This window comes from Neovison vison, chromosome 1, assembly GCF_020171115.1.
Source record: "Neovison vison isolate M4711 chromosome 1, ASM_NN_V1, whole genome shotgun sequence".
Classification (NCBI taxonomy): Eukaryota; Metazoa; Chordata; class Mammalia; order Carnivora; family Mustelidae; genus Neogale; species Neogale vison.
In genome coordinates this window covers 48300776-48327045 of record NC_058091.1, presented here as the reverse complement: position 1 = coordinate 48327045, position 26270 = coordinate 48300776, and positions in this window count along the sequence as shown.

Below are 26270 nucleotides of genomic sequence, written 5' to 3'. Positions count from 1 at the left end.
AAATAATATAAAGTAATGGCTGTAAGAGCATGAGAAGATGTTTACTTAATACCATTAGTCACAGGAAAATGCAGATAGAAATGAGATAGAGCTACACACACATTAGAATGGATGAAATTGAAAAAAAACTAATAATACCAAACATTGGTGAAGATTATGTAAGAACTCTTATGTACTGATGGTGGTAATGTAAAATTCGATGACTACCTCAGAAAACAATTTTGCACTCTCTTAAAATTTTAAATGTACAATTAACATATGATCTAGTCATCCCACTCTTAAGTATTTACCCAGGAGAAACACACAAGACTGTGTGTTGTCTGTGCATGTCTAATGCAGCTTATTCAGAATAGCTCTGAACTAGAAATAGCCCAAATGTCCATCAGCAGATGCATGGTTAGAAAAGAAAACAAAACAAAACAATTAGAATAAAGAAATTACTGATGCATGCAATCACATGGGTGAATCTCAGAAATAATTTTGCTGAGTGAATGAAGCCAGACATAAAAGAGTACATACTATATAATTTCATTTACATAAATACAAAATCTTTATAGTGACAGAAAACAGAACAGTGTTTGGCTGGATTGGCAATACAAAAATGGGTTATCTACAAATGGGCACCAGAAATTTTGGGGGGGCCATGGAAATATTCTGCCTTTTGAATGTGTTGGTGGTTTTATGGTGTGTACATCTGTCAAAATCCATTTCATTGCACACTTGAAATGCATGCAATTTGTTCTACCTAAAACATATTTCAATCAAGTTGATAAAAATAAAATGAAATAACAATGTAATTTAGAATTTGAAGAAGCTTCAGAAATCATTTAGTGACCTTCTTTGAGGAGGGGAGCTTTGGTTAGAATTCAGATCTTTTGCTTCCAAGTTGGTGATGTACAGCATAAATGTATGTATGTCTGCATATGTGCATGACAATTCAGAAGAGTATAGGATAATCTATAAGACTTTATCACCTCTTGTTTAAATTCTGAAAGCAACTAATTCTCAGGTATTTACTGCCTGGACTGTCTACTGTGTCTTTTTTGCTAGGAGGGAAGAGGGAAGGCTCTGGGTTCTCAGAACATATTGGTTTGTCTGGCTTTTCCAGAAATGATAGGAATTCCTATTAGGATATATTTCCAAGAGCTGGAAATGTTTTCAATAAGTCATGAGAAGTTTTGGCCCAACCCTCTGTTCAGTTCATGCCTTTTGGGCTTCACAGAACATTGAATCTGCAACATGTGCTAGAAACCTGGATAAGGCTATGATTGAAAACTTCTGCTGCCTATCAGCAGCCACTTTGCTTTTTTCTTCATTCCGTGGTCCACTTCCACCTGCTTGGGAAAAGTAAACCTCAGAGCAGCAGCAGAGATGGAAGGCAGAGGTTAACCCTTCCCTGGTGTTGGAGCTGGCCCTCACAGCCTCTCCTGGACACAGGATATCTGAGTTACTTTCCAAAACTTCATCTTGTCATCTACAACATTGCTCAAAAGGAGAAGCGTTTGAACATCATTTTACATTCACACCCCAGCATTTATCTGGAACGAAAAAATTCAGTTCACCTCAACATGTGACGAGAGCTGTGGAACATCCAGAGGGTTACGAAGCATTGAAGGCACGCTGAGCCTTCTAAAGGAGGCAGATGCAGTAGCCTCTATGCACTTCCAACACATGCGTGGAGACACATGTTGGCTCTTCATGCTGGATGCTCTTTCCCCCTGTCAGCCTTAATAAAACACAGCAGAAGGCATTTTGTCAAAGAAAGGTCTAAGCTTTATCTTGAAAAGTCAGAAAAGGACAAAGTACAAAGATGAACTTTTTTGGTTGTGAGTTTCCTTAGTTGGGAGGTGAATGTTTGGATAGCCGAATAACCAATTCTACTGTTCTGTCCTTTGAGGATGACAGCAGTCTGTCCCGTTCAATAGGATAATGGGATGGGTCACCTCTATCACCCAACTCTTAGAAAAAGACTCTGTGTTCCCAAAGACTTAGATACTGCCAGCTTTCTTGCAGGTCTCTGGGACTCTAACTAGGAGAGTTGGTTTCCCTAATGATTCTCCTTTCCTGCATGTGGCTATATCTGTTCTCCAACTTTTGGCTCATCCTGCTAGGTCTTTACAAAGATGCAGATGTTTCTTAAAAGTGGCAAAAAGATCAAAGAGACTTTTTTGTGCCTGATGTGCTGGAATGGGTCTGAGTTCTGTTAAATCTAATTTGGACGTAGTAAATAAAACCAGAAACTAGTGGCTTGCAAAGGTTGCTGGTGAAAGTATGCAGTTTCGAAGGTCAAAATTGCAAAATTCACAAGTTGAAAATGCCAGATTTAACTACATTTCTCTTTTTAATTGTATCTAGAGAAAAAAAATGGATGCTGCCACACATTATGGTTGATGTATTTTATAATATTAGTGCTTCTGTGATTAATTAGCCCGTCCATGGACTATTGCTTGTTCCTCTTTTATTCTAAATGTGACCAAAGAGTGTATTTACCAAATGTAATGATGGCTCAAAGCAAAACTTAATATACAAACATAAAATGAACATTTGTTTCATGCAAAGCACTGAATAGGAACTGAGGAAACAAATAGAAGCATTACCCAGTTCCTACCCACACGGAGGACACATGCTAAAGGGGATAATAAAATACTCGTGTAACTGCAATACACGTAAGTCCCATAAAGTTGTACAAAAGGTTTATTGAGTCTGAAGAGAAGGAGTTCAGATCCAGTCGATTCAGACAGATTTTATGTTTGATATACTTAAACTGATTCTAATTCTGTTTTCTCCTTCCCACCGTCAGGTACCTGCTTTGAGCCTCAGGCTTGATGTCAAGGGATAAGGTTTTAAGTGATAATTAAGGTGTTGGCAGATATGACCTGTCTCAAGTGTGTCTGTATTTTGAAGCTATAAAAACCCATAAAAATGAAGCCATTGGTAAAACAGGTATAAGAGCTGATGTCCCTGACTGTCGTCCTACAATCCTTCAATTCAATCATTACATTTGTTTTATTTTTTTAAAGATTTTATTTTTTTATTTGACTGACAGAGATTACAAGTAGGCAGAGAGGCAGGCAGAGAGAGAGGAGGAAGCAGGGTCTTCGAGGAGCAGAGAACCTGATGCAGGGCTCGATTTTAGGACCCTGGGATCATGACCTGAGCCGAAGGCAGAGGCTTTAACCCACTGAGCCACCCAGGTGCCCCAATCATTATATTTAAAGATAACAATAGTGTATCTTTGAATTAAGTGAGATCTCTGGATGTGTCCTATCATTCTCTATTTTATTTTATTATTTTTTTCAAGTTACTTTTTTTTTTTATTAACACATAATGTATTATTTGTTTCAGGGGTATAGGTCTGTGATTCCCTAGTCTTACACAATTCATAGAGCTCACCATAGTACGTACCCTCCCCAATGTCCATCACCCCCTATTTTAAAAGCTCTAGAATGTTAGTTGCTAACTGTGATTTGAACATTTCTCTTTGAAATTTTCATTGTTCTGTTGTGACTGAGCCATAATTTTACATAATTGAGATACACTAAATTTTTAATTTAAGTGGAAAGGAAGGAATAGAAAAGGGCCTGATAAAGAGATGACACTTAACACATGGAGTTTTGACCAGGCTAGTACAAGGCATCTGGTAAGCAGACTGTACAGAGTTATTCCAATATGAGTGGAAAGGAAACTTTGGATTTTAAAATATCAGAAAAAAACTGCACATAACTAAGGAAAAAGCAACAACTTGAAAACTGGATTCAGATTCTCTTGATGTGTACTTTTCTCCTATAATCTAAAATTATCCTGGGCACCAAGAAAGAAACCTTATGAGCTTCTTTCACTTTTGAAATTCTGTGATCCTATGATCTCACTTTCTACCTGGGTAAAATTTATATGGTTTATCACTATATTAAATGAAGCTCTGTATTGGAAGGCAAAAGATACTATCGTTCACTAAATTTAGTATATATTGACTGAGCAACTCTGCTTCAGACTTTGTCTTCTATGCTTAAGGCATAGAAGAGCAGATGGTCAGGCTCTTAGTTGGATTACTCTCTAGTGAGGATCTAAATGGTCATTAAACAGTTAAACCTACCAAAAAACCCCCAAACATTTGTAGGCTGTAGATAGAGAGGTAAGCATTTCACTTTCATTTTAAATATTTGTCTTCATTTTTTTCTCATTGTTTTCACTACTTTTTATCATCTGGAGTGAACATGTTTATCGTGTAAGAAATTAATCCTTTTAAGAGAAATAAACATTTAATTTTATTTTATTTTAACTTGTCAGAGAGAGAGAGAGAGAGAGATCACAAGTAGGCAGAGAGGCAGGCAGAGAGAGGGGGGAAGCAAGCTCCCTGCTAAGCAGAGAGCCTGATATGAGGCTTGATCCCAAGACCCTGGGATTGTGACCTGAGCTGAAGACAGAGGCTTAACTCACTGAGCCACCCAGGTGCCCCAAGAAATAAACTTTTTAAAAATTGTGAGAAACTGGGGTGCCTGGGTGCTCAGTCAGTTAAGCATCTGCCTTTAGCTCAGGGCATGGTCCTTAGCAGGCTCCCTGCTAAGTAAGGAAACTGCTTCTCTCTCTGCTCCCTGCTCTTGCTTTGTATCTCAAATAAATAAATAAAGTCTTAAAAAAAACTGTTAGAAATTACTCAGGTATTACCACAATATTTCTAAAAAAGTATGTTATTTGTAAATCTTGGGCAAGAATGAGATGCAATGAATGTTTTCAGCATAGTTAAACAGGCAGCATGTGATAAAGCAGCCAAGGGAGCTGACTTCCTGGGGTAACAAAAAAAACATCATTTCACTGTAAAATAAAGACTGCTACAGATTCTGGAAATGAATTAATCAACCATAATAGAAAAAGCACAAGAGTAGGAATATCTTTACATTTTGTCATTAACAACTATAACCACCTTACGTGCATAAGATAGGAGTAAGCACTGTACCTAACTCTTGTGGTGATTCTTATTTTAAGTGAGGAAAAAAACAACCCTTAAGATACCATACTTTTAATACACTCTCATACATGTAACCCATTATTGTGCCTAAAATTTCCCACTTCCTAGTGCCCCAAATCTGTCTTTGATCAAAGGAAGACAGGCCCCAATACTTCTTCACCTCTTTCATCTTTTCCTGTTAGTTTTTCCTAATTCCATATCATAACTAGTACAATGTTTTGACATTGGCACAAACTCATCATATTCTATTTGTTGGTATAAGTTACATAGCAGCATTTGCAATATCATAAAGTTCTCCAGAAAATTCTGTAAATTTTAACAAATGGGTGAGCAAGTAAAACAACAATATTTAAAGATAATGGGGGACCTGGGTGGCTCAGTCGGTTGAGCATCTGCCTTTGGCTTAGGTCATGATCCCAGTGTCCTGAGATTGAGCCCAGAATCAGGCTCCCTGCTTGGCAGGGAGTCTGCTTCTCCCTCTCCTTTTGCCTGTCACTCCCCCTTTGTTGTGCTTTTTCTCTCTATCTCTCTCGCTCTCTGTCAAATAAATAAAATCTTTAAAAAAAAATTTAGAGATAAGAACTTTTTGACATTTGAATCAAACTTAACCTTATTCTTTTTCATTATTTAAATCACATAAGCAGCACTTAAATTTCACAGATATTTTCCAGGACACTATATTGCTCGTACATTTAAATTTTAGTCAATAGGTTAACAGAAACAGTCACATTTTGAGCATATCAGAATCAATATGAATAATATATATATATATATATTTTTATGTGTGATGATAAAAGATTTTAGTAAAAAAGCAAGTTTTGTTTGGCTGAGTAACTTCTGAAAGAAGTTATGCTTCAATATTGGATTAGAAAGTTTTATAGCCAGAAGCAAACTCAGACCTGAAGAGAATAAACATCTTTCCCTGCCTCAGGAATGAAAACAAAACAGAACAAAAAAAACATCCCAAAGGTAGTACCGAGGCCCATGTCCCAGGAGAAAGCAGAAATGTTTCTTTGGAACCTGTACGTTTCAGACAATTTAATTTAGGTAAAAACCAGAAGAGATGACAAACTTCAATATGAAAATGGTAGTTATTTTTGTAATGAGAAAAGATATAGCTTATTTTTTTACTTCCTATAACAATAAGAAAGTTAAATACGCTTTATGGGACTATCCAGACACTTTCAGCTTTATACTTGTTAAATGTTTATGAAGCAAATATTAATGATATATACTGGAAACAACTAACAAAGCTTTTCTAAGAAAAATGAAGCTGTTGGATTCTTAAATGATTATTACTGTCTCAATTTACTTGTTGGATTCTTAAATGATTGTTACTGTCTCAATTTACTTGTTAACAATTGAGCAATTTATTCCTGTCCATCAAGAGAGGTGAGGTATATGAATATTATTATATAGTAATCCTGTGTTGATATTTATAATATCAAAGAATGCTAAAACAGAAAGTAATTTAGAACACTTCTAAGTTTGGCCACCTTTCTGAATTTAGATTTTATAGATTGGATCTCAAAATTAGAATGGGGTACAGAGATAAGGTACCAGAACAAACCTTTTAATTTTGCTATTTTTTTCTTTCATGCTACATTAATGATGTCTTATAGAAATCTGAGATTTCCCAAAAAGTGGTACCAAACCTTGGAATATTAGAAAATTATGATACTATGATTTGTTTCTTCACTCTTAATTAAAGAACTCAATTAACCAGTGTAGTTGTCAGGGGGAGAGAGAGAGATAGAAAGAGAGAGAAAGATCTATTTTAGGGAATTGGTTCCCGTGATTCTGATAGAATCTGGCAAGTACAAACTCTGTGGGGTAGGCCAGTAGGCTGGACACACAGGGAAGAGATGATGTTGCACCTAGAATCTGAAGGCCGTCTGGAGAAGAAATTTTCTTTCTCAGGAACCTCAGCTTTTTTCCAGTTAAGGCCATTCAACTTATGGGAGGTGATCTGCTTTATTCAGAATCTATTGATTTAAATGTTAATTTCATCTAAAAAAATACCTTCACAGTAACAAGTATTTGACCAATTTCTGGATCGTGTGGTCTAGCCAAATTGACACATAAAATTAACCATCATGGGCACCAACGGTGAAACCAAATGGCCTATACAGAAGAGCCAAATGAAGAGTACCTGATAAAGGATGAGTATGTGTGCTAAAAGAAAAAAAAAGTGTAAAATTCATGTGTGTGTGTATGCGTGTGTGTTTATTCACACACATTAAAAATATGCCTGACATTAGAACAATGAACTGCAAAGTTGAGATAACTACTTAATCAATATCTGGCCATTTTGCTGTTACACATAAAGAAAACTATTTCAAAACAGTAAGATGTCAAATTGCATTTCTATTTCTTTCTTACCTATTCCCTGAGTAGTGTTCTATTTAGGGTACTGTGGGTAATTGATTGTAATTACTAATGTTTCTAATAATTCCTGATTACTCATAGGATGTTTGATCACATATTAACTGGCTACTCCTTTCTCAGACGTCCTTTGAGTTTCAATAACTGGGCACTGACAGTGTGAGCTGATATTCATGTTAGTAGCCTAGAGTTGACATTTTGTAGTCATTATCACAGATGGCAGGTATTGGAATTCTCTCTAAGAAAGGACATATTAAGGGAAGAATATAAACTTAAAGATCCTATTCTTTTTGTTGTTGTTGTTGTCTGCCATCAAGTTTAAATTCTGGGGAAATGTACCTAAATATTTTTAGTCTAAATGGGGAATTTAAAAGGATCACTATTGAGTGGGAGTTTCTACATGAAGATTCCAGAGAAGAAGCATTCCCTTAGGGTGTGGAAAATGTAGCGCTCCTGTGTGTCTCCCATGCTACTACCACACTCACAGCACTTCTGACGCCAGATGTAGAGTTTTTCCCACCATCAAGCAACTCTCTGGCACCAGTGGCGTGTCCTACAATTTAACTCAATTCTGACATTATCTACTTGGAGATACATTGGATCCTGCAGGAGGACTTTGGCTACCTCCATTTTGACCTCAGTTTGTACTTTTTGAATTGTTACATTCTTTTCAGCTTATCTCTTTGTAAGGGCCCATTTAGCCAGAGCAGCTCCACCTTGATTGAACAGCCATTTTGTTGTTTATGCAGTAAAACTTAAGCTGACACTGCCCCTCCCCACTCAGGGGAACTTACTTAAAAGCAAGTCCAGGAAACCAGTCCCAGGTAACAAAGCCCAAATACAAGGGTGGATCAGGTCAGGTGGAGATAACAGCCCGAATGCAGGGATGAGTCGGTCCAGGTGGAGACATCCAATCAGTGGGGCGTGGATACTGTCTCCCTAGCTACCAAGGAGTGTGAGCCTCAACTTTTGGGCATCAATTCTGACCAAGGTGATAGACTAGTTCAAATAGCTACTATGAGGTGAACTGTAATTCAATTGGCCACCCATGTGTGACCTAGCATGACTGTGCAGCTTTCTCTGTGTGTTGCAGTCTCATTGGCCACCTATGTGTGGCCAGGCCCAACCACATGGCATTTGCTCTATAAAAGTTAGTGTGTAAGGCAAGGAAGGGTCGCCCTCTCTGTAAGAGGTGATCCCGACCAGTCGGTTTCATTCTCGATGCTTGGCGCGAAATAAAGCTTTGCTTGACCTTCCCTTTGTATCAGTCTCACTCCTTTGATTACAGACCTAACACTCCTTCCCTCCCTCTCTTTTTCTCTCTTTCTTTCTTTTTTTTTTTCCAATTTATTTATTTTCAGAAAAACAGTATTCATTATTTTTTCACCACACCCAGTGCTCCATGCAAGCCATGCCCTCTATAATACCCACCACCTGGTACCCCAACCTCCCACCCTCCCACCACTTCAAACCCCTGATTGTTTTTCAGAGTCCATAGTCTCTCATGGTTCACCTCCCCTTCCAATTTACCCAAAAGCACATACCCTCCCCAATGTCCATAACCCTATCCCCCCTTCTCCCAACCCCCCTCCCCCCAGCAACCCACAGTTTGTTTCGTGAGATTAAGAGTCACTTATGGTTTTTCTCCCTCCCTATTCCATCTTGTTTCATGGATTCTTCTCCTACCCACTTAAGCCCCCATGTTGCATCACCACTTCCTCATATCAGGGAGATCATATGATAGTCTTTCTTTCTTTCTTTTCTTTCTCTTTCTTTGATTTTTTTTAGATAATTTTTTAAAAAAGATTTTATTTATTTATTTGACACAGAGAGAGAGATCACAAGTAGGCAGAGAGATAGGCAGAGAGAGGGGGAAGCAGACTCCCCGCTGAGCAGAGAGCCCAGTGTGGGGCTCGATCCCAGGACCCTGGGATCCTGACCTGAGCTGAAGGCAGAGGCTTTAACCCACTGAGCCACCCAGGCACCCTAAGAATGCCTTTTTCTTTTAAATCACTAAGACATTTATAAACTGAGGGACTCATGCCCTGTAGTACTATGATCTCTATTAGTTAACCATTTGTTTTTCCCTTCCTTTAGCTTTAGGGCAGCTGGAAGTGCCTGAGATGATACACAGGTCCAAACTGGAAGTATGGGGGGAGGGTTGCTTGTTGTCAGCATGCGCCTTGTCCTTAGCTTGCCTTCTGCTCCTTCATCACTCCTGCCTACTGATTATAAGAATCCTTGTGATTACATTAGACCCACTTGGAAAACCCAGGATAATCTCCCCATCCCAAGACCCTTAACTTAATCACATTGGCAACATTCATTTTAACATGTAAAGTAACATACTCACAGGTTTTTTGGGTCTAAGACACAGTCATCTTCCGGGGTAATTATTCAGTTTATCACAGGGATTAAGAGGGCATGGATCATTATCCAATTTAACAGAGGAAGAAAGTGAAATAACAGGGGGTCACAGAGTTTTATGAAGTTCCACTCCAAGTTATTGAAAGAGAAGGGACTAGCATCTGGAGTTCTGGATTCTTAGATCATGGGAGTTCTTTTAGTTCCATGTGGATGGAGTTCCTTGGACCATGACCCAAGTTGGCACTTTCACTCTGATTACATTTCTGTGCAGGATAATCCAAGAAGTTAGTGACAAAGCTTAAAGTGCACTATTTTGTATTTAGTTGCCCCTCAGAGTCATGAAGTTTGGACAGGGCACTGTTATCATTGAGACAAGTATAATACTGCCAATAAATTGCATGTCTAGGATCAGAATTGTGAGGGTCACTAAAGGGCATGAGAATATCTCACTTCTGACTTACCACCTTAATAAATATTTGAGTAACCAAGTAATTTTTGTTTTTGTGAGGTTACATGTAGACATTTTCTTAGACCAATCATGGACAAAAAATTGGGTTGGCAATTACCAAGAACAACACAAAGATAATACAAGGGTCCACATAATCTAAATGTTTATTGACTATGTCCTACAACTTAGTAAAGTTATAATTAGTAAAGTAAATGGTATTATAATAGGAACAGATTTATAAATGAATTGATCACTTATAAAGTTAATTATCCAATGGAGAACTAAGTACTACTCTGCCCCATGTATTATCTTACTGATTTTTGGATATTATAAATACTAAATAATACAATGCAAATACAGTGAAAATCAGTTACAAATGACAACGCTAATTTTGCAATACTGTATTGGAGAGCTGATTAAATGATAGGCAAGATCATTGACAAATTAGAATTGGAATAGTGAGACTGTTTAATATTGGTGAAGAGAAAAGTATAAGGATAATGACAAGATACAGGCTTCTACAGAGAAAGATTTGATTATTAAATGATTAATGGAGGTCCTTGGGGAAATTGATGACTATCTCAAATATTTTTGTACTTTTTATGATCCTGTTACAAAGACCAAATACAAAAATAAAGTATGTTGTTATTCAAAAAGTTCATAGATGATGCAATTGAATTCTTTTTAAATTTTGTCCAACCTAAGAATTATGTAGAATTTCAATTATATTTTGAATGTTACTGAATATAAAAATACATACCATCTTAATTTAGTTTCATTTTAAGGTAACATTTATTATTTTTTAATTAATTATTTTCATCTTTATCTTAAACAATTATTTTACATAGTATTTTCCCTACAAATGACCCTAAGATAATAAGGACTTTCTGTATTTTAGAGTCTGTAACCCACTTTTGTTGGGCAGGAAAGCATTTGAAGATTTCTAATTTTCATCAGTGTATGGTTGCAATGCACAGCTTAAGGCTATCAGTTTTGGGCAGTGTGTAGAAAGTTTTAAATAGGTAAGCGGGACCAGTGATATTTAGTTGAGCTTCCCGGGAAGACAGTTTTCTAACAGACCTTCTTGGGTATTATTGGAAAAAAGTCCTTCCTTCAGAGAATAGACAAATAGACCCCCTAGAGTATTTACAGGAGCCAGAGAAAACCCTTAGAGATTCTGAAGTGAGATAAAATGTGTGGCCACTTCTGACTGTCAGTCATAATGCCAGCATCATCATCAACATGATTTGAGAGAAAGGTGAGCCAGTAAAGTCCTTCAATCATGGTGAGACCTCCTTGTGGCCCAGATAGATGGAGATGCAGTACTACAGCACTGATTCTAGAGGGTTTGATTAGACATAATCGATTAGAGATGCTGAAAAGGCAGTTAACAAGAACAAGCTTGTTGTACAAAACATGGGCTACTAAGTTGTACCTACTACCAAGTACCTATGTGAATTGCTTAGTAAATCTGTGTGCACTTAACACACAATATTTTTGGATTTTTCCAACTATGTTCTTTCATAGTTCACTGAATTCCTTAGTAAGAATAATTTTATGGGTGCCAGTGAAGCATTTGCCTTTGGCTCAGGTTATGATCCCAGGGTCTGACATTAGGCTCCCTCCTCAGTGGGAAGCCTAGGTCTCCATTTCCCTCTGCCTGCAGCTCCCTCTGCTTGTACTCTCTCCCTCTCCCTGTGTCAAATAAATAAATAAAATCTTTTAAAAAAGTTCATTTTCGCTTTTGTTTCCTTTGACTTTGGAGACATATCTTGAAAGAAGTTGTTGTGGCTGATACCGAAGAAGTTACTGCCTATGTTCTCCTCTAGGAGTCTGATGGATTCCTGTCTCATGTTGAGGTCTTTTATACATTTTTGAGTTTATCTTTGTGTATGGTGTAAGAGAATGGTTGGGTTTCATTCTTCTACATATAGCTGTACAATTTCCCAGCACCTTTTATTGATGAGACTGTATTTTTTCCACTGTATATTTTTTCCTGTTTTGTTGAAGATTATTTGACCATAGAGTTGAGGATCCATATCTGGGCTCTCTACTCTGTTCCACTGGTCTATGTGTCTGTTCTTATGCAAGTACCATGCTGTCTTGGTGATCACAGCTTTGTAGTAAAGCTTGAAATCAGGTAATGTGATACCGCCAGTTTTGTTTTTGTTTTTCAACATTTCCTTAGCGATTCGGGGTCTCTTCTGATTCCATAAAAATTATAGGATTATTTACTCCAGCTCTTGGAAAAATACCAGTGGAATTTTGATTGGAATGGCATTAAAAGTATATCAAAAGCTTCTGCACAGCAAAGGAAACAGTCAAAAAAACAAAGAGGCAACCCACGGAATGGGAGAAAATATTTGCAAATGACAGTACAGACAAAAGGTTGATATTCAGGATCTATAAAGAACTTCTCAAACTCAACACACACAAAACAGATTATCATATCAAAAAATGGGCAGAAGATATGAGCAGACACTTCTCCAATCAAGACATACAAATGGCTATCAGGCACATGAAAAAATGTTCATCATCACTAGCCATCAGGGAGATTCAAATTAAAACCACATTGAGATACCACCTTACACCTGTTAGAGTGGCCAAAATTAGCAAGACAGGAAACAACATGTGTTGGAGAGGATGTGAAGAAAGGGGAACTCTCTTACACTGTTGGTGGGAATGCAAGTTGGTGCAGCCAATTTGGAAAACAGTGTGGAGATTCCACAAAAAATTAAAAATAGAGCTTCCCTATGACCCTGCAATTGCACTACTGGGTATTTACCCCAAAGATACAGATGTAGTGAAAAGAAGGGCCATCTGTACCCCAATGTTTATAGCAGCAATGGCCATGGTTGCCAAGCTGTGGAAAGAACCAAGATGCCCTTCAACAGATGAATGGATAAGGAGAATGTGGTCCATGGAGTATTATACTTCCATCAGAAAGGATGAATATCTAACTTTTGTAGCAACATGGATGGGACTGGAAGAGATTATGCTGAGTGAAATAAGTCAAGCAGAGAGAGTCAATTATCATATGGTTTCACTTATTTGTGGAGCATAACAAATAACATGGAGGACATAGGGAGATGGAGAGGAGAAAGGAGTTGAGGGAAATTTGAAGGGGAGGTGAACCATGAGAGACTCTGGACTCTGAAAAACAATCTGAGAGGTTTTTTTTTTTTTCAATCTGAGAGTTTTGAAGGGGTGAGGGGTGGGAGGTTGGGGGAGCCAGGTGGTGGGTATTAAGGAGGGCACGGATTACATGGAGCACTGGGTGCAGTGCAAAAACAATGAATTCTGTTACGCTGAAAAGAAATTAAAAGATAATCTTTAAAAAAAGAATAATTTTAGGTTCATAAAACAAACAGTTGAATTGGGTGAACACTTGTTTATTTGGAACTTTCTATAGTAATGTTCTAGCAAGAAAAGCTTTTATTTATTTTTATTTTTTTAAAGATTTTATTTATTTATTTGAGAGAGAGAGCACAAGCAGGGTGGGAGAGGATCAGAGGGAGAGAGAAGCTGACTCTCCGCCGAGCAGGGAACCCAGCTCCAGGTTCTATCCCAGGATACTCAGACCATGACCTGAGCTGAAGGAGGATGCTTAACCAACTGAAATGAATCTGTGAATTTGAATAATTTAGTGTCAGGGTTTCACAGGTGACTTGCTTTTTCTTTCTCAGTATCTGGACACATTCACCTTCTTTCAAATTATAAAGCAACAACTTATACATAGGAACCTAAATCTAATTCCAATAATTTAGCAATGTTTACCTCCTGAAGAGAAGGAAATAAAATCAGATGGTGTTCTATTATCATTCCCAGATTAACAAGTTATTCTAATTGATTATATGTAGATTATATTAAAGGAAGACCATATAACAGTTGAGAGCCTAGGGGCCCATGCTGCAATAAAATTCTGAGTGAAAAAGCTGCTATAATTTACTACAATTTCCCGAGTATCTATGGTGTATTAGGTTTTTGCTAGATATTTTACATGTAATCTTTGTACCAAATATGTGAGACTTTTTTTTCCTTTTTACTAAAGAGTAAATTAAGCTTAGTAATTTTCCCTCTATTACAGAAAGAAAAACCCATTAATGGCAGAAACCCAGAAGTTAAACTCATGTTTAACTCAGTGAGACTCTAAAGTAATCTGATATGTCCTGGGGCTTTCATAGTTCTGCAAAAAATACACCCAGCTTGGGATTTGGAAGAGTGAGTCAAAAGGGACCATTCTTTGACTGGTAGAATCTGTGTTGGCATTTGTACATAGAGTCCTCTTTCAACAGACTCATCTGTAGACATGGTGGACCACAAAATCTTACTGACTCAGCTGTAGTGATGTAGTAGGTTTGCACTTTCATAAAGTACAGAATGTCTCTAGACAGATGACTGAATTATCCCTCCCCCTCAATTAGGCCTTTTACATGTGGTGCTCTGTCAGCCTGTCTGCCTCTCTGTTCAAAGTAGAGAGGAGGTTACCCATGTACTATGTTTAGCTTGGATCTGGCAGAATAAAAAAAAGCCAAATAATCCTGGAAAATACACAGACCACTATGTTTGCATTAGATCCAACTGTTGTTTGAGCCTATATAAACAGACTTTTCTTTGTTGGATATAATTTGAGTTCATATGCTATAGTGTACTGTTCTTACCTGTACCTCACGTAACTGCCGCTGTGGATCCTTTGGAGAACAATGGTATCTGTTTCTGAGTGGTGTGGACTTGATACTGATGGCGACTGTCTCCCTGATTTTGTTAATAAAGGCTTTGAGGAGCAATTCAAGGGACCATTAAATCATCCTACCTCATGTACACAGTGTGTGGGTGGAAGCTAAGTATCGTTTTTAAATCTAACACCTAGGAGTCAGCACCCTGGCATTGTATGTACTGGGACTTTCTCCATTGGTATCACCCTTCCAGACACTGCTTCTGTCCCCCTCTTCACAGGCCCCTTGACAAATCCAGAAGCAGATTGAAGCAGGCTACAAGTAAGGACATACAGATCAATAAAAGCACTCAACTGGCAAGGCTGGAGACTCATATTTCCATTACAGAATTAGCAATAATTAGTTACGTGAACTTGAATGAGTTGCTTAATTTCACTGAACCTTAGTGTCTTCATCTAAAAATGAGAGACTCAGCTAATTAACACAGAAGGCTCCTTCCAGCTCTGACATCCACTAGTTCTACTAACAAATGGCTAGGAAACATCAATGATTTCTCAATAAAACTTAGATACTTAAGAGATATTTTAGGCTTTCCTTTGGTAAAGCAGAGAGGGCAAACTACCAAACAGGGACATCCTGAGACTTGGCTCTAAGGAATGGGGTGAACAGGTACTTCTTCATGCCCCATACCTGTCTTGTAGACTCTGCCATTACTATGGTTTTTCTTTCCTTGCCTGCACAGAGCATCCAGCCTGCTACTCAGTATTGCTTTACTAGCCCTCTTCCTTCCCAATGCCTCTACTGTTTTCTTAATCATTCCCCCACACCAGACTATGGCAGTAACCATCCAACTAGGCTCTAACTTTTAGGCTCTTAAAACTCCAGTGAATTTTAGAACTTTCTTCCAGGATAGATTTTTTTTTTTTTTGACATTGAGAGAAAGTGTGTGAGTGCCCATGAGTGTGGGCAGAGGGGAGGGCAGAGGGAGAGGGAGAGAGAATCTTAGGCAGGCTTCACTCCCAGTGTGGAGCCTGATGCAGGGATCAGTCTCATGACCTGAACTGAGATCAAGAGTCAGATGCTTAACTGACTGAGCCACCCAGGTTAAGATTCTTGAAGCAAAATCTGTTCATGTCCCTCTCCTATAACAAAATTGAACTAAATAAAATCACCAAAAGTGAATTCACACTGACAACAGAATTGAAGCAAACTGTATTTATTTTCATAATTTGGCTCAAGTATTATTTTCCAAAAATTATTTTCATTACTTTTCACACAATATATGTTCCAGCAAACTGCCTTCATTGAGTTTCCTACTGATGTAACTTGATGTAGTGGATGCTTCTTTTTTTTCTGAGAAAGTTTCTAGAACTTTTCAATTATGTCTTTCCAAATCTCTGGACACCAAGTCATATCATCCTTCAAGATTTGGGTCAAATATCACCACATCCTGAAAGTTCTTCATAATACTCCATTTAGAAATACTATCTTCATTTAATGTTCCATAGTATACTTATCATATTAATATCTATTTCTCTTTTATATTCATATGGCCTTAAAGTTATAATTGTTCAATAAACATTTAATAGGTTCATAGTCTACACTTAATTAGTCACAGACAAGTCATTATCCACTCCAGTATCATATTAAGATTCTAAATGGGAAGGAGTAGAACAGAGAAACAGAAACCAGGAGTATATTAGAATCCTTGGAAAAGGGGATTTTAAATGTATACTTGTTTTGATTTTCTTTGTGGACATAATATACAACTAATTTTGAAATTACAACTAACTATAAAAGAATACTTGATATTTTAATTTATATTTATTTATTTTATGAAAGATTTATTTATTTATTTTGGAAAGGGAGGAGAAGGAAAGGAGAGAGAGAATCTCAAGCAGATTCTCTGCTGAGCATGGAGCCCTACACAGGGCTTGATTTTATGTCTCTGAGATCACGACCTGAACTGAGAACAAGAGTCAGATGCTTAACTGACTCTGCCACACAAGTGCCTCAATATTTTGATTTTTATTAAAATAACTTATAACTTCAAAAATTAAGGATTGTTATGTTTATTTATTATTAATGTATTTTGCTGTTAATACTGGATTTAAAATTTCACAGGTTTCAAGTTACCTTTTTGTATAGTAATAGCAATAGGGCTTATGCTGACCACAAATGCCACTTTCAGTAAGAAGCCTCTCCTGACCCCAAGCAAGGTATGTTTTTACTATGCCTTGGAATCCTTTGTCTTTCTTTAATTATACTAGCCACAGTCAGCTACAGACAGGAAGAGGTTATGTTCTCGTCTTCCCCATTATATTTTGTCCTTATTCACCTTTTTTTTTTCCAGCCACAAACTAAAATTATTCTTTGCACGGAGTAAGAAACAACAACAATAATCATAATAATAAGTGGTACATTGAACTGTAGTTCTTAAAAGGAAGCTTGTTTTTCTGTTTTTATAAAACTTTAAGGTCCTAAATAGTTGCTAAAATCTGAGAACTTCTCTTTGTTGCTCATCGGATCATTTTATTGTTTGTTTCATTTCTTAGCTGAATGATCATTTTCCTTCATCTTCAAAAAGCTTCTCTGTTTCGTAGCACATGGAATATGTATTAAGTTGCCTACTTTTGTTTCTGTTTGTCTTGGCACATGGATTTTCTAATTCATTTAGCTAATATATGTTATCCCATCCAGGTTCATCCAATACATGTGTGGTCTATTCTGATGTTGCTTTGGAAGTAAACAATACATTTGCACTATTCCTGGTAAGAGTTTCAAAAAAAAAAAAAAAAGAAGAAAGAAAATACACATATTTTAATATTGTTAACTTGTGTTTTCAAAATTTATGATTATATTTTTTGGTGGGAAAGATTGTGTTTATGTGGATTGAGACAAAGGGAGTATATATCAGAGGGAGTTTGTTTGAGCATACCAGTAACTACATTTCCTTAAAGGGTGATTCATTTTTTCCTGAGACAATTTATTTTACTTCTCTGCAATTAAAATTTTCTTTTTATGAGAACAATGGAAAATTGTACCAGGAAAAAATTAAAACTACTAGCAGTGTAAGTACTGTTTGGGGATTAAGCTTGGAATTTAAAGTTTTAGTACATAATTCAATCTTAATTGAGTAAAACCTTTGAGCACTTGCATGCTTTTATCATAAGAAAGAGATTTTTCTTCAAATTGAGAAATTAGGGTGATTTTTTTTCTTGATTTTTTCCTCTGAGATGAAAGAAATGAGTCATAAATGAAAATGAGATTGAAAAATTACCAATAAGATGTTAATTGCTTTTCTTACAGATTTTATTTATTTATTTATTTGAGAGAGAGAGTGTGTGTGCATGGTGAGGGGCGGGGGTAGGAATGAGGGAAAGGGAGAGAGAGAGAATATCAAACAGACTCCGTGCTGAGCATGGAGTCTAACATGGGACTCGATCTCACAACCCTGAGATCATGACCTAAGTCAAAATCAAGAGTTGGACTCTTAACTGATTGAGCCACCCAGGCACCCCAAGGTATTAGTTTCTTTAATGTTGCTTGTCAGAAAAGAAGAATATATAATCTCCTGGGTAATAATACAAAATGGGCTCAAACCATATGCCTAATGTAGTATATTTCTGCATCCACAGCCTCCGTAGCAGAGAGGTGACATTCTTACTTCACTCCACAGCTAAATGGTAGAGTTCCTAAGGGCTCTTCACACTACAGTTTCTCAACTGTAGTCACTATGAAGTATCTAACCTCTTTAGGTCCTAGGGACTGGAGAAGGCTGCCTATAAATCAATTAAGAAGTAAATCTGCCTGCTGTCATTGTTGATGATGTTTATCATGAGAACAACAATGTCCCAGCCAAAGTTTCATTCTCCATATTTGTTTTCAAAACCTTAGACCTTTTGGAATGTAGACCAGGAAGGAAGAATGCCCTCACTTATTGCCTGGTCTATAAAGCAGTTATCGATTTATACCCAGATATTCATAAAATTTCCAGTGTAGTTGTACCTTTTTCTGTCTTGCAGAATTCCAAAGTCTCTTGTAGAAACATTTCTTTCAACATTTATGTTTGTCAATATTTACTCTGTACCTTTTGTGCATGGGTGTGTGCCTACATGTATTTTGCTTTGTTGGTGGTAGATTATGCTTCAAACATCCTTCTACTCATGATCTTTAGGATGTGACTTATCCTTATTGACTTTAGCATCAATAATGTGTTAGTCACTATGGAGCAGATGAGTCATACTATGCTTTGAGGGGGCTCTGCTTCTTGCTGCAGATTTATGGGTTTAACTGGGTCAAGGGCTTTGTTTCCTGTTTCTATTATCATTTTTTGGACCAGCGCACTCACCTAGGTATATTTTTCTAATGACAATGATAAAAATACAAGAGTCAGGCAAGATTTCTTCTCCATTCCATTGCTGAAGTAAATCACATGCCAAGTCCATAGTCAAATGATGGAAATATATGCTTTGTCAATTGGATTTCATCTTTTGTAAAACAGCTATTCAAATTTTCCCCCTCCTTTCTAGTGGAGTGTCTGTTTCCTTTTCTGCCTGAATTTTAGGAGTATTTTGTATTTTTGCTCAGAATCTATTCTTACACTTTCACCAACGTTTAATTCCCAGACAATTTTATATTTCTAACTAAACAAAAGCTATCTTTTGTTTACATTAAGGTGCTCTTATCCATCCCTTAAAACAAAATACTCAAAGTCACCATTATCACTAGTTTTCTGTCTCCAAGTGACATCATTTTCCTCATTTTTTTCACACTGCTGGATTTATTTTGTGAAATGAGGAACTCCTTGATCAAATCAGTGATTTTGGATTATAGTGATGATGGAAAAGGCATTCCATGAGTCCATGAATGATTAATTTAGCACAGTCTAATCCATATGAAAGACAAATACATATCCAATACAAGTGTGAGTACTGGCAAAGACAAACTACTGCCCTCTCTTTAATGGAAATGAGTCCATGTAAACAACTTATCCTCAGGTTGTTGGCTGATTCTCACAGTGACTGAACCCATACTAGGTGTTCACATTGACCTCTTTGTTAATCTGGTTGGTCATTAATCCGTGACAATACCTAGATTAGCCTGGTGAGAGGATATCCATTATTTCAGACTGTTCATCAACTCCATCCCAACTACCATGACTAATTTGTACCTGGACCCATTAAATAAGTATGGTAAGTGAAGATAAAAAGAAAAGACTTAGAGCCATAGAACAAGCCATATTTTCCACCTGGTATTTTTTTATACAGTTTGGTAGACTTTCACATTGGCCTTTAAATTCTATATTCATCCTGAGAGGTCCATTCACAGAGAGAAAACATTATCTTCAAATTCTATTTCTACTCTGAGAGGTCTGTTTAAAGATCTCTTTATCACCAGTCTTCCTATTTTGTTCTTTCCACATCCCAGACGAACCTGACAACCCATTAGCATTGGCTGTGAATTGGTGTAGGACTTTAAATTCTGTTATCTATTTTTCTGGTAAGAATGGGAAGTCCCATGTATTGCCCAAAATTTGCCTGCTGCAAGGATTTTCCCTCACCACTCTGTCAAGTCAACTGAATAGGCTATAATGCATTAGTTCATTAGTTCTTGTGCTACTATATTATGGAGAACTGCCTGTAGAGCAAGTTTGATTTTTTTCTTCCTTTGTCACCTGATTGTAGGTAAGTCGGGTCTGAGAAAGGGTTAGAAACTCAATAGGAAGGAGCATGATGAGAATCTGATCTATCTGCTCAAAAAACATACTTGTATCTTCTGATCTGTTAAAACAATATCATATAGGTCCTTATGTTTAATGATACTGATGCTGTGTTCACTTATCTCATGGTTCATTGTTCATTTATCTCATGGCTACTTTATTATAAACATCTAGTTCATTCTAAGAAGACAAATATAGAATCGTCATTTTGATTTCATGCCAGATTTTTACTTCTTTGATCCTTAGTCTCTACTGAGTTTGCTATCAATCAAGTAAATGCTTCTCCAAAGGGAATTGTTATCCACATGAGAAGTAGTTTTCCCCCAAACCTTTGAGGTTTACACTGATTCTTCTATTTGGGTCAACTACAGCTGCCAAGAAAGCATCTTGATTTGCTACAAATACTTTGATTATCATTGGTTCTACTGGGTTACAGGACTTATGTGGAAAAACTAATCATATCATAGCTTGAATCTATGCGAAAGCAGTCTCTTGCTCTGGGATTTGCTCACAACTAACTGATTTATGTGTTAAGTTATATGTGAAAATTCCAGAGACTAGTGTGGTTTATGTTGCTTTCTAAATCTAAACAAGTCTACTTTATGTTGTACTTTCAATAACTCGTAGATATTAATGTGTACAGCTGCTGGCTTTTTTCTTAGAGCAGATATCCACAGATATCACAGACCACTGAATATCTAGAAATTTCACTGATATACCAGTGGCTTAATTTTCAGGAGTTTATCTTCCAATTTTTGACATTCTTGACATAAGGCATCTTGACATCTAGGGTATCTGGTACTTCCCATTCACAGGTGCAATCATAATGTCATCAGTGTCATGGATCAACATGATGTTCTTTGGAACATTATAGAGTTGATGTCTCTGTGGACTACATTATGACATAAAGCAGGAGAACTAACCTAGCCCTGAGGGAAGACAATAAGGGTGTCCCTAACAGGTAAAAATCAAATTACTTCAGATATACCTTGCTAATGGAGAGAAGTTTATTTGCCAGCGCCATGCCACAAGCTATGTTCATTTGCTGTAGTAAAGATACACATCTGGAAGAAAGCTGCAGCTAGATTCAGTCTTTTGATTACATTAATAATAACCTAAAGTCATAGATACATCCAACTTTTGCATTGGCCATACTAGCCAATTTAAACAAGAATGAGCTATTGATCATCACCTCTGCATCTTTCAAATCATTGATGATTAAAGTAATCTCTGTAATTCATTCAGAAATGAAGTACTGGATTTGATTTAGTATTTTCCTAGGGAGGAATAAATTTAGGAACTTCCACTTGGTATTCAACAATATTAGCCCTTAGTCCATGATGAGTCAGGAAACCAGTTTGTGGATTTTTGTTTCCCCATTTGCTGAGTCCAGCTATTTCAACTATAAATATAGGAATTGACATGTGGGAATGCTACAGGATGTGTTCATTGATTAACTGGGCCCCATGTAAGAGGCTAAAGTTCCTTTTATCAATGGCCTAACTTTCATATGGACTACAAGTACTATTTTGTTTCCCCAAATTCACATTAATTCAGAGCCAGAATCCCTAAAGTCTGGTTATTACTCTTTTCCAAGTTCACAGTCAGCATATGTAAATAGCTTCAGAGAACTTTGAAAACATCTTGGAGAAATATTTATAGTATATATGTATATTAGTTTGCTCTTGTTGAGGTAACAAATTACCACAAACTTAGTGGCTTAAACCAACACGTATATATTATCTTATATTTCTGTAGGTGAGAAGGTTGATACAGGTCTCACTAGGCAGAAATCAAGGTAGGGCTATGTTCCTTTCTAACAGCTTTAGGGGAAAAAAATCTTTCCTTGCCTTTTGCAGCTCTAGAGGCTGTCCACATTCTTGGCTCCTGAGTCCCTTCCTCCATCTTCAAAGCCAGCAGCATTACAACTATCTGGCCATTCTTCCTAGCTACATTTCCCTCTAACTCTTGACTCTCTGTCTACCTTCTCACTCTGCCTCCTTCTTCCACTTCAAGACTGTTGTAACTACATTGGATTCATCTGGATAAAGCAGAAAAATCTCCCTGTTTTAAGGTCAGCTGATTAACAGTCTTAACTCCATTTTGTCATGTAATCTAACAGGTTTCATGGATCTTTGGGGGAATCATTATTCTGGCTACCACAATACTATGACCTTATTGCAGAGGACATTACCAAGATCAGACTCTCCTTCTAAAAAGGACTGCTAACGGAGTGAGAAAGCCATGCTTTCTATGTAAGCCATGACTTTCTATGTTGATAGTTCAAATTAAGTGCCTTCTCACTGTGCCTAGGGAATTTTTTGTTATACAGATGAAGTAATACTTTAGTAAACTATGTTATTTCTTGGCCATAAATAGTAAATCACTCTGATAAATTCCTTTATGTCAAAATACTCTGATTTCCATTCTATCCATGATGCCTATAGCAATGTCAAGGCCCACATGAACTCTGATGATTAGTCACTATTACCTCGACTACTCTGCTTCGGAATTCTATCATCTCTATTAAATTCAGGTACCAATTTTAGTGGTAGAATCCCTCATCATAATGCCTAGCCTATAAAGGACAGCCATCATAAGGATTTCATGGATGCTATTTCTCTTATTATTTAAATTCTTAATGTCTTAGGTAATTAATTGAGTGTTTGCTGGGTCCTCTGGTCGATGAGAGGGTATTCTACTGATACAAAATAACTTCAATCCACAATTCCCATCACTCTTAGCCTTGATTGCTTCTTACCGATTATGCCAGGGAAATTCTATCATATAAAAATTTCACTGAATGAAAGCCACTGTTAAAAGCAGGATTCTGGCAACCAAACTAATAATCCGTTGAAGTCACTTCCAGCTGCTTACAGTGACACATTAAATCAAGAATCTTGATTAAAGACACCTATATTAATAAATTTATTCCTCTTCTCTGATGTAACATTCTTTGAATCCCATCTCAGACAGGTTCCCTAGGTTCCAGCTGAAATGAATTAACAAAATATTATAATCCTTCAGTTTGTAAGCTATCTCTTTATAGAGAAGATTCTATAATGGTCCTCCTGGGGCATACCGTTATTTAACTACTTATGGATTTGAGATTAATGAGCAGTGTTCAGGTGGATTATGAAGAGAATAGGATACCCTTTGTGAAGTAATCCCATCAGATGAAGTCATCACAGGAGTCTTAAGAATGGAAGGGCTAATCTATTTAGATAGGAAAAGAGGGGATACTTCTGCTGATAAAGGGAGTTTAGGAATATCAGAGCCTACCTAAAACACCCATCACAAAGATCAGAATTTTACTCTGAGTAATGTACTAAATTAAACAACAAATGACTTTTTGAAGCTGTGTTTTCAACTTGAGTTTTGAGATTTAATTTTTTGAATCCAATTCTAAATCATGTATTCTCCGAGGCTGCTAAAACAGGGATCTGAAAACTGAAAACAATATTTCCCATGGCCCATGCAGAGAATGGCTTAGACAATTTTTAAAGGGTCATAGGAAGAAAAAGGAAACATAGACTGTATGCAGCCCCATGAATTCTGAAGCCTTTACTATCTGACCCTTTACAGAAAAAAACAAAAACAAAAACGTGCTGAACCTCAAACTAGGAAAAAAAAAGGAATTATTTTAAGGTTATAGAGAAAGTCTAGGCTTTCCGCTGACAGTGTCTTAATCTAAGAGTTGAAAATTCAGTGCTTTTTCAACAAACTCTAGGACAGTCATAAGTGGTCATCCCACCTCCCAGCCTTTGTAGTCATTATTATATCCCTACTATTGAGTGAACAGCTACTTACCCTCCTAAAGCCTTACAATCAACCAACACTTCAACCCAAGCATTTATAAATCAGCTATATATTATTACCAGAAAAATTATCATCAAAGTATTTTAACCTTGGGGTGCCTGGGTGGCTCAGTCGGTTATGTGTCTGCCCTCCGCACAGGTCATGCATGATTTTGGAGTCCCTGGGATTGAGCCCAGCATCAGGATCCCCACCCAGTCGAGAGTTTGTTTCTCCCACTGCCTCTCACCCTACTTGTCCTCTCTCTTTCTCTCTCTCTCTCTCTCACCATCTCTATCTCAAATAAATAAACAAAATCTTTAAAAAATATATTTTAAGCTTAAAGAATGAGATACTTCAATATATACTCGCGTATTCGAGAGTCTTGGTACCAAGGACTCTGTCAGTCAGAATCTGGTCAGAAAACGAAATCCACCACATGCGTTTCAAACAAAGGTAATTTAATATAAGAAATTGATTACATGGATAATGAAGGAATGGAGAAGCAAGCCAGAAATTAGCAACCCCAAAATAAGCAATAGCAGGAATTCCCTAACCCCTCTAAGAGTGTAAAGGCAAAGGGAAGAGAAGGTGTTATTAGAGCCTAGGAGCAGATCCACATTCAGTGGGTCTGTCTACCAAGAATGGGGACTGTGGAACACAAGGGTTTCCAGCAAATGGTGGACCAATGCGGGTGAGCTGGGCAGGGATACAACCCCTTTTGTTAGTGTTGCTTAAAGCAGGTGAGTGGGGATAACCACCCTGTGTTTTCCCTTTCTTCTGTCGGACAGTCTTCTGCTCTGCCTGTGTAGACTATAGCTATTTGGAAAAAGGAACCAAGGCAACCTGGGATATGCAGTCCTTTTGCAGAGCAAGGCAGAGAAACATTAGAGATTGAACGTGCAACCCAAATAACTGTCGTGTTTGTATTTAGCAATATGCTAAAAATCTCTCAGTAATTCTATTAATTTATCTGTGTATTATGCTTCATGATGTATGTGAAGTATATATTCATGATTGATAATTATTTCCAACTGATACACAGTTACTTTTTTATTGACTTACTGCACTCACTAGGATTTCCAATAAAATATGCAAAAGTACAAGCAGTGTGCATTCTTATGTTTTCACTATTGCAAAGTTTTCAGCATTTCACCATTAAGGATGATGTATGCTATGGGTTATAGGGTCTCTGTATTTCTTTTACTTCAATTTTATTAAAGCATAATTTATACACAAAACCAGAACATATCTGATACAATTTGATGTGTTAGGACACATACATATATACCTGTGATATCATTACCACAATCAACATAATAAATATATCAATCACCTCTGAAAGTTTCCTTTTGTCCCTTTGCTCTGTGTGTGTGTTAATGGCAAAAACACTTACCAAGAGTTCTATCCTCTTTATGAATTCTAAAGTACACAAAACTGTATTGTTAACTATAGGTACTGTATTTTGCAGCAGGTATTTAAAAATCATCTTGTATAACTATAACTTTATACATACTGAACAACTCCCTCATCTCCCCCTCCTCCCAGCCCCCGGGAACCACAATTCTATTTTCCTGTAAGTTTGTTTGCTTTAGATTCCTCACATAAGTGGAATCATGCAGTTATGGTCCTTCTGTGATTGACTTATTTCACATAGTATGTCTTCTAGGTCCATCTGTGGTGTTGCAAATGGTAGATTTTCCTCCTTTTTAAAGGCTGAATGATATCCTGTTGTATGTACATACCACATTTTCTTTATCCATTCATCTTTTTATAGATATTTGTGGTTTTCCATATTTTGGCTTTCATGAATAATGCTACCATGAATATCTGAAACCAGGATCTCTTTGAGAATCACATTTTAATAGTTTTAATACTTTCAGATATATACCCAGGAGTGAGAATGCAGGA